This window comes from Sardina pilchardus, chromosome 7 (assembly GCF_963854185.1).
Source record: "Sardina pilchardus chromosome 7, fSarPil1.1, whole genome shotgun sequence".
In the NCBI taxonomy this organism is placed as follows: domain Eukaryota; kingdom Metazoa; phylum Chordata; class Actinopteri; order Clupeiformes; family Clupeidae; genus Sardina; species Sardina pilchardus.
In genome coordinates, this window is record NC_085000.1 from 35,566,350 (window position 1) to 35,576,408 (window position 10,059).

Sequence of the window (10,059 nt, forward strand, 5' to 3'; positions counted from 1 at the left end):
ATCAGGCCTCTCTGCTGTCTGGGTGGAGGAGAGTGTGTATCAGGACTCTCTACTGTCTGGGTGGAGGAGAGTGTGTATCAGGCCTCAGATGGATGCCCAGTCTAATCCATAATCAAATCTAATCTAATCTAGTCTATATCCATATTAGTCCGGGAGCCAAATGCCATAATTTAGGTGAACCTGGCTTTGTCGGTTAAAGTTTTTTTTTTTGCAGAATCTAGTAGACTAGGGGTACCTCTTTAAGATTTAAGAGGGTGCCCGGTGATATCCCTTGGGCAATTTCATATATTAAGCCTTTCTTGTCCAATGTGTTGACTATAAGGCGGATATACTGCAGGTGAATAGGGTAAAAAAATTAACAAGCAGATATCACTATGAAACTTCACCAGTTGATTACTTAGATCAATATGAAAAATAAATGTATTACAAGTTTTCTGAAATGTAATGTTTGAATATGCAAATTAGGTATGATGTAATTAAATATGCGCTGATTTGCATAAACGTAAAAAGATCAAATCTGAACATTGGACAAAGCCAGCTTAAATTTTTTTCTTTTCATTTTGTTGACATAAGAGATGAAAAGTATTTTAGAGAGGGAATTATAGATATCTCATTTAGTTATTCAGTAAATCAGAAAATACTATACCAGCCTTTAAAAAATCCATTTTCGCCATGTTTTTTGGAATAAAATGTCATGTAAATCAGGCTAAGAATCATATATCAACAAACCCCTCTGCAAAATCCTTCTAAACATGGTTAGGTATAAGACTGAAAAGTTTGGTGTATGTAGATGCTTGTGAAGTGGAGATTTTGTTCTTCGAGTGAGAGAAGAAACTCATCCATATCCGCCTTATATTCAACACATTGGACAAGAAAGGCTTAATATACAAAATTGCCCAAGGGATATCACCGGGCACCCTCTTAAATCTTAAAGAGGTACACCTACTCTACTAGATTCAGCAAAAAAAAAAACTTTAACCAACAAAACCAGGTCGGACCTGGGTTGGTTGCAACCTGACCCCATGGCTTAGTGACTGGTCTGGTCTGCCAAAAGCTCACGAGAACCTTAAAGGCACTCTTCACTTTTGTCGGTTAAAGTTTTTTTTTTTGCTGAATCTAGTAGAGTAGGTGTACCTCTTTAAGATTTAAGAGGGTGCCCGGTGATATCCCTTGGGCAATTTCGTATATGAAGCCTTTCTTGTCCAATGTGTTGAATATAAGGCGGATGGATGAGTTTCCTCTCTCACTCGGAGAACAAAATCTCCACTTCACAAGCATCTACATACACCAAACTTTTCAGTCTTGTACCTAACCATGTTTAGAAGGATTATGCAGAGGGTTTGTTGATATATTATTCTTAGCCTGATTTACATGACATTTTATTCCAAAAAACATGGCGAAAATGGATTTTTTAAAGGCTGGTATAGTATTTTCTGATTTACTGAATAACTAAATGAGATATCCATAATTCCCTCTCTAAAATACTTTTCATCTCTTATGTCAACAAAATGAAAAGAAAAAAATTGAAACTGGCTTTACCCAATGTTCAGATTTGATCTTTTTACGTTTATGCAAATCAGCGCATATTTAATTACATCATACCTAATTTGCATATTCAAACATTAAATTTCAGAAAACTTGTAATACATTTATTTTCCATATTGATCTAAGTAATCAACTGGTGAAGTTTCATAGTGATATCTGCTTGTTAATTTTTTTACCCTATTCACCTGTAGTCAACACATTGGACAAGAAAGGCTTAATATACGAAATTGCCCAAGGGATATCACCGGGCACCCTCTTAAATCTTAAAGAGGTACCCCTAGTCTACTAGATTCTGCAAAAAAGAAAACTTTAACCGACAAAGCCAGGTCTGACCCCATGGCTCCCTGACTTATATCATGTCTTTTCTCTGAATGAAGCTGACTGGTTTAACATACAGCAGGCCCATTCCTCTGAATGAAGCTTACTGGTCTGGAGTCGAAATCCCCCCCTGGGGATTTGAAAAACGGTTCCAAACACACATCTCAATCTTTTCTTGTTTTTTGTCCTAGACATATAAGTGACACCATTAGAAACATTTAATCAACTAGTTTCCAAATATATACTGTATGCTTTAAAAGAGAATGTACCAATGGCATTTTGTAAAAACAGTAAAAGAAAATCCTAGGATTTCAGACCTCTCACCTGCAGCAGGCCCATTCAAAAAGCCCATTCAACTTAAAGGTCCCAGAGAATGGAAATCATTTTTTTCTTGGTTTTCATGAATTATGAGAGGTTGTGCATAAACAAAGAGCTATCATGAACATGAGGCATGGTTGTGCCCTCCTTCATATGGAAATCTTGAACTTAGAAATAGACACTAAAAAACGGGCGATTCAGCAAAACTGCTTGCTTGTGATGTCAGACCTCGCAAAGCCATTGAAGTTCAATTGGGGTTGCCAAAGAGGGCGCCATTTAGTCAAACAGACCATTTCAATACCCAGCCTAAATATATGGTTTTAATTAGTCTTGTAAAATTGCAATTGAGTTTATTTTTTTAAATCAAAGTTGAATATAAACTATTTTAACATCAGAGAACACAGTGCAATACTCAATTCATCCATTCTCTGGGACCTTTAATTTGCATTAGAAAGAGACACTCACTAAGTGACCCATTTAGTCAGACTTTTTTCTAAAAATAAGAATAATAAGTCATTTCATTACTTCCACTTTACTCTCATATACTTATTGTGGAGGACCTCTAGAATATAACCAAATGTGTCACTTTTGCATAGATAATGTTAGTTAGATGAAAAACTCAAAAATCTCAAGATATAGCTGATATATATATATATATATGCCTCAAAGTGCATGAAAAGGCCCCGGACCTCCAAGTGTTAACATACAGCAGGCCTATTCCTCCTCTGAATGGATGGTGCTTGCAGTCATGCTTTTCACTTTGGAGTCTGTGTGAGTGGGTCTGATGTCCTGTTGGTGCATGTGTGAGTGGGTCTGATGTCCTGTTGGAGTATGTGTGAGTGGGTCTGATGTCCTGTGTGAGTATGTGTTAGGGGGTCTGATGTCCTGTGTGAGTATGTGTGAGTGGGTCTGATGTCCTGTGTGAGTATGTGTGAGTGGGTCTGATGTCCTGTTGGTGTATGTGTGAGTGGGTCTGATGTCCTGTTGGAGTATGTGTGAGTGGGTCTGGTGTCCTGTGTGAGTGGGTCTGATGTCCTGTGTGAGTGGGTCTGATGTCCTGTGTGAGTGGGTCTGATGTCCTGTTGGTGCATGTGTGAGTGGGTCTGGTGTCCTGTTGGTGTCTGTATGTGTGAGTGGGTCTGATGTCATGTTGGAGTCTGTGTGTGTGTGAGTGGGTCTGATGTCCTGTTTGAGTCTCTGCATGTGTGAGTGGGTCTGCACATGCTCACTCACAGTAGGCCTGAGAAGTGCTACATTTGAGACACAACCAGCATTTCAGAGAAGGAACTACATTCCAAACGTAATTTGGACTAGTAAGGGATCTATTGGGGAAAATAGGCTGTAGTTTGCTAGGGACCTAATGAAGACCTGAAGCATTGCAGCTTGTTGGATGAACTAACAAAATATTACATTTTATACCACTGCTTGGTCAAATTTCCTATTGTGATGCGCTATTTGGAACGTGCATTATTTTTCAATATACCGCACGGCTATGAAGTAGTTCCCTTCTTTTGGGCTTATTACACTTGAATATTAATTCGCCAATGTGAATGTAACGGTAAAAACAGCAATGTTGTATCTAAGACAGCGCCAATATAAACGAAAATGATAGTAGCAGTGGTATAAGCGGTATAATCAACTCCGCGCCGTGCGTTTTCTGGGAAAATAATGCACTTATCGAAGTGTAGAAACGCACGGCGCGTCGTTGATTATCCCTTACACATTGCATTACATTACATTTGGCTGACGCTTTTTAACCAAAGCGACTTACAACATGATGAAACATTTAGGCTTTTAAGAGCACTTTTAAGAACAAATTTAAAAATAGTGGTTTGGTGTTCAGCTGTTATCAATGAGGTATCATCAGAAAGCAAAGGCCCTGTTTACATTGTGTTTGGAATGTCTAGGAGATGTGGCGAGACACATTACAGTCTACCTGTGTGTAGACTCTGCACATTCTGTAGAAGTGCCATATAATAGTCCAGAACGCACCAGAGCACATTAGTGTTTACACTACATGTGTCTCTGACCACCTCAGTGTATGTGTGTATGTGTGTGTGTGTGTGTGTGTGTGTGTGTGTGTGTGTGTGTGTGTGTGTGTGTGCGAGTGTGCATGAGTGCATGTGTGTATGTGTGTGTTTGTGTGTGTGTGTGAGACACTACTCACCCTTACACAATATTAAGCAGAGGAGGGCTACTGACCCTTGTACAGTGTGCAGCAGAGGAGAGCTATTGACCCTTGTGCAGTGTGCAGTGTTAAGCAGAGGAGAGAGGAGGGCTATTGACCCTTGTGCAGTGTTCAGCAGAGGAGAGAGGAGGGCTACTGACCCTTGTGCAGTGTTCAGCAGAGGAGAGAGGAGGGCTACTGACCCTTGTGCAGTGTTCAGCAGAGGAGAGAGGAGGGCTACTGACCCTTGTGCAGTGTTCAGCAGAGGAGAGAGGAGGGCTACTGACCCTTGTGCAGTGTTCAGCAGAGGAGAGAGGAGGGCTACTGACCCTTGTGCAGTGTTCAGCAGAGGAGAGAGGAGGGCTACTGACCCTTGTTCAGTGTGCAGTGTTAAGCAGAGGAGAGAGGAGGGCTACTGACCCTTGTGCAGTGTTCAGCAGAGGAGAGAGGAGGGCTACTGACCCTTGTGCAGTGTGCAGCAGAGGAGAGAGGAGGGCTACTGACCCTTGTGCAGTGTGCAGCACAGGAGGGCTACTGACCCTTGTGCACAACACTAAACACTAAACCCTGCCGTGTGCAGACACAACACTAAACACTAAACCCTGCGGTGTGCAGACACAACACTAAACCCTGTCGTGTGCAGACACAACACTAAACACTAAACCCTGCCGTGTGCAGACACAACACTAAACACTAAACCCTGCGGTGTGCAGACACAACACTAAACACTAAACCCTGCCGTGTGCAGACACAACACTAAACACTAAACCCTGCCGTGTGCAGACACAACACTAAACACTAAACCCTGCCGTGTGCACAACACTAAACACTAAATACTGCCGTGTGCAGACACAACACTAAACACTAAACCCTGCCGTGTGCAGACACAACACTAAACACTAAACCCTGCCGTGTGCAGACACAACACTAAACACTAAACCCTGCGGTGTGCAGACACAACACTAAACACTAAACCCTGCCGTGTGCAGACACAACACTAAACACTAACCCTGCCGTGTGTAGACACAACACTAAACACTAAACCCTGCGGTGTGCAGACACAACACTAAACACTAACCCTGCCGTGTGCAGACACAACACTAAACACTAAACCCTGCCGTGTGCAGACACAACACTAAACACTAAACCCTGCGGTGTGCAGACACAACACTAAACACTAAACCCTGCGGTGTGCAGACACAACACTAAACACTAACCCTGCCGTGTGCAGACACAACACTAAACACTAAACCCTGCCGTGTGCAGACACAACACTAAACACTAAACCCTGCGGTGTGCAGACACAACACTAAACCCTGCCATGTGCAGACACAATCCTAGACCCTAAACCCTGCCGTATGCAGTGCTGCAGATATGTAGTGTGGAGTAATGGGGGGATGGGGGGGTGTAGTGATGGAACGGAGTGAATATTGAGGGGAGGGGGGTGAGATGGGTGAATATGAAGGGGGGGTGAGGGGGGTGGTGAATATTGAGGTCAAGAGGCACGCACGTTTAATTACCATCTCGCCTCGGCAACCTTTCGCGACCCCCAGCACACACCCCTCAGGGAGGCAGACCTGGCATCCTTACACATGATTGGCTCATTCACTAGGCAGCCCTGGCATCCTTACACATGATTGGCTCATTCACTGGGTCATCTCTTCCATTTGGGTTCACTTGCCGTCCAACAGGAGCTCGTCAGAAGAGGCCAGACGGAAGATCTAGGGCACTGAGTGTGTGTGTGCGTGCGTGCGTGTGTGTGTGTGTGTGTGTGTCGGGGGAGGGGGGGGTCGGGTATGTGTGTGTGTTGTGTGTGTGTGGTGTGTGTGTGTTTGTTGTGTGTGTGTGTGTGTGTTTGTTGTGTGTGTGTGTGTGTGTGTGTGTGTGTGCGTGTGTGTCTGTGTGTGTGTGTGTGCGTGTGTGTCTGTGTGCCTGTGTGTCGGGGGGGTTGGGTGTGTGTGTGTATGTGTGTGTTGTGTGTGTGTGGGTGTGTGTGGTTGGGTGTGTGTGTAGGTGCATGTGTCCGTAAGTGCAGGACTTTTGATTGATACCAGTTCAGTTTATTTGGTATACTGTTGCTACACTGGGTGGAAAGCTTTGGTTTGATTTGGCCTGAGCATTTTATTTCTCTATCTGACGCCATTTCTCATTTCCACTGAACAGCCTCTGTTGGGCTTTGGAGTTTACTGGATTCATACCTTCACCCTGTTATACGTACGACCCTGACCATACATCACCGGAGGAGTGGTTGGAGAGCATATTGCTCACACGTGTGTGTGTGTGTGAGTGAGAGTGTGCGCGCGCAAGTGTGTGTGTGTGTGTGTGAGAGTGTGCGCGCGCAAGTGTGTGTGTGTGTGTGTGAGAGTGTGCGCGCGCAAGTGTGTGTGTGCACTGGCACTCTTCAGGTATCTTGAGTGTTGATTGCTGAACAAAAACTCAGTAACCTGATCAAAGACGTCTGTGTGAGTGTGAGTCTGAGTGTAGCACACTAAAGCCAATATAGTGCACTAAACTGTGTTATAGCACACTAAAGCCATTAAAGTACACTAAACTGTGTTATAGCACACTAAAGCCAAGAAAGTACACTCAACTGTGTTATAACACACTAAAGCCAATATAGTGCACTAAACTGTGTTATAGCACACTAAAGCCAATAAAGTACACTTAACTGTGTTATAACACACTAAAGCCAATAAAGTACACTCAACTGTGTAATAACACACTAAGGCCAATAAAGTACACTCAACCCCAAAACTCTGGATTCGGTGCATCCCTAATCAATTCAATTCAATTCAATTCAATTCAATTCAATTCAATTCAATTCAATTCAATTCAATTCAATTCAATTCAATTCAATTCAATTCAATTCAATTCAATTCAATTTTATTTATAGAGCGCCAAAACATTACAAACCTTCAAAGAGAGCCCATGAGCAACAGGGGTAAGGAAAAACTCCCTAGAATTGGAGATACATCGGCCCCAGCCGTGGCGCAACTGGCTGGGGCACCTGCACCGCACGCCGGCGACCCGGGTTCGATTCCCGCCCCGAGGTCCTTTCCGGATCCCACCCCGACTCTCTCACCCATTCGCTTCCTGTCTCTCTCTACTGTCCTGTCAAAATTAAAGGCACAAAAGCCAAAAATATATACTTTAGAATTGGAGATACATATAGGAAGAAACCTCAGACAGATCCACGACTAAGTTACAGTAGAGTAAAGTCATTTGTAGTATCAGAAGGTTCAAACAGTCCAGTATAGGGAATAAATAGTCCATCAGTAATCCATTAGTAATTTTGGAGGGTAATGGGTCGCTGGGATGCGTGGGCCGGGGATCCTGGCAGGGAACCACAGCAGGTAATGGTAGGGCAGTCATAGGGATGCTGATGGCAATGGCACTCAGGGGGATGGGACTTCAGGTGTGATGAGGGCCAGGCACAAAGATGGCTGATGACTGGTAATGGTTCACCTCACAGGTGAGGTATAGGGGAAAGGGAAGAGAAATAAAGTGTGTTAGTATTGCTATTAGTCATGATGGTTGGTATTAATAAGTATATCAATGGGGATATAAATTATTATACTATAGAGGGAAAAGGCAGAGGGGAGAGGGAGTTGAATGACAGGACAGAGAGAGAGGGAGGAGGGAGAGTTGAGAGAGACAGAGGGAGAGGGGAGAGAGTTGTATGGCATGACACATGAGAAGTCCATGACAGTGCTATGCTATAGCAGCATAACTAAGGCATGGTGGAGGGTGGTCAGCACCAGCTCAGGTGTGGTCGGTAGCCACCATGGGAGGCATGACTGGAGCACCAGTCACACAAGCCCACAGCAGAGGTGGTCCGTTCCAGTAAGACCCTGAAGTGGTTGCAGTTCCACACTGCACCATACCTGACTATAGGAAGCACTAAAGAGATACGTTATCTGCACTGCTCGCATGCAGCCTTCACAGGTGCACCGTTCAGGAGTCTGTGCTTGTGTTGTCCACGCTGTCATATCTGCATGCGTGTAACCCATGTGTGTGTGGGTGTGTGTGCACGTGTGTGTGTGTGTGGTCGATGCATGAAATGAGCAGCCCCCCCAGGGCTACCGCTTGCCCCCTTTAGAGCCAGTGGACTGGAAAGAGCTGATCAGGCCAGTGCCTGCAGTCTGCTGGTCCTAGATCAGGAATCCACACCGCCAGTGTGTGTGTGTGTGTGTGTGTGTGTGTGTGTGTGTGTGTGTGTGTGTGTGTGTGTGTGTGTGTGTGTGTGTGTGTGTGTGTGTGTGTGTGTGTGTGTGTGTGTGTGTGTGTGTGTGTGTGTGTGTGTGTGTGTGTGTGCCTGCCGTCTGCTGTTCCTAGATCAGGCCGGGACAACTGACGCTGCTCCAGATCTCACTGTACAGAAATGAAAAGCAAATATCACCAAACATGTGATTTCAAAAAGAATTACATTGAAGCTTTTGGATTTGGTGTGTGTATGTAGGCTACTACTGTATGCTGGTGGTCTGAGACAAGCACTTTTACAGTCACAGAAACATGTGAGATGTCCTGCTTGTGTGTGTGTGTGTGTGTGTCCTGCTTGTGTGTGTGTGTGTGTGTGTGAGATGTCCTGCTTGTGTGTGTGTGTGTGTCCTGCTTGTGTGTGTGTGTGTGTGTGAGATGTCCTGCTTGTGTGTGTGTGTGTGTGTGTGTGTGTGTCCTGCTTGTGTGTGTGTGTGTGTGTGAGATGTCCTGCTTGTCAATGAAGCCTCCGCTGACGGCTCCTTGCTTCATAGCAGTGTGTGCAGGAGAGGTTGATGAGTTTCCACAACAGGGTGTGAGCGCGTGTGTGTGTGTACTGTAATCAGTGTGTTCTCAGTGTGTTCTCTGTAATCTAGTGCTCATTTATCTGGATCAGTGATTGCTGGTACTGTGTGCAGGTGTGCTGCTGGAGTAGAGGCTTCAATATAGGAATCTACACCACCTTCATTACACTGTGTGTGTGTGTGTGTGTGTGTGTGTGTGTGTGTGTGTGTGTGTGTGTGTGTGTGTGTGTGTGTGTGTGTGTGTGTGTGTGTGTGTGTGTGTGTGTGTGTGTGTGTGTGGAGGAGGTGTGCTGGAGTAGAGGCTTCAGTATAGGAATCCACACCGCCTTCATGACCCAGTGTGTGTGTGTGTGTGTGTGTGTGTGTGTGTGTGTGTAGGAGGTAGGCAGTGCTTTGAACTCTGGCCTGTGGGCTGCCAAGAAGCCTCTCACCTGGCCTGTCTATGACTCACCTGTAAACCAAAGGTGGGTCAAGGAAATGAAAATCAGAACTGGTGCAAAGTCCACCAGCAAGGCTGTATTATTTTATCATAGCTGATGACATTCCCTTAGGACAAAGTTCTCAACAGGTCCAACCCTGACGCTGCTGTCAGTTGTTGGGTGAATTCTGCTGTGTCTACATCCAGGTGAGTGAAAAGGAATAGGAAGATTAATTGTGTACGTCCAACATTCTCTCTACAGTAGTGAGCTACAGCGTGTGAGTAGTTCTGCTATAAGAGGCTTTAAGGTGGTCATTAAAGTAGTTTAGCTGGAACTCCATGGCCCAGTATGAATACCGCATGTTTCGGATGGACTTTGTGTCAACAGCATATGTGCTCAGAGATATCCAGGCACACTCAGGTGTGAGAAATCATTGCAGCTTTATTCACGATACCGGGAGCAAGTCACTGTAATGTTAAAGGGACACTTCACTGATTAGCATTAAGCTTTG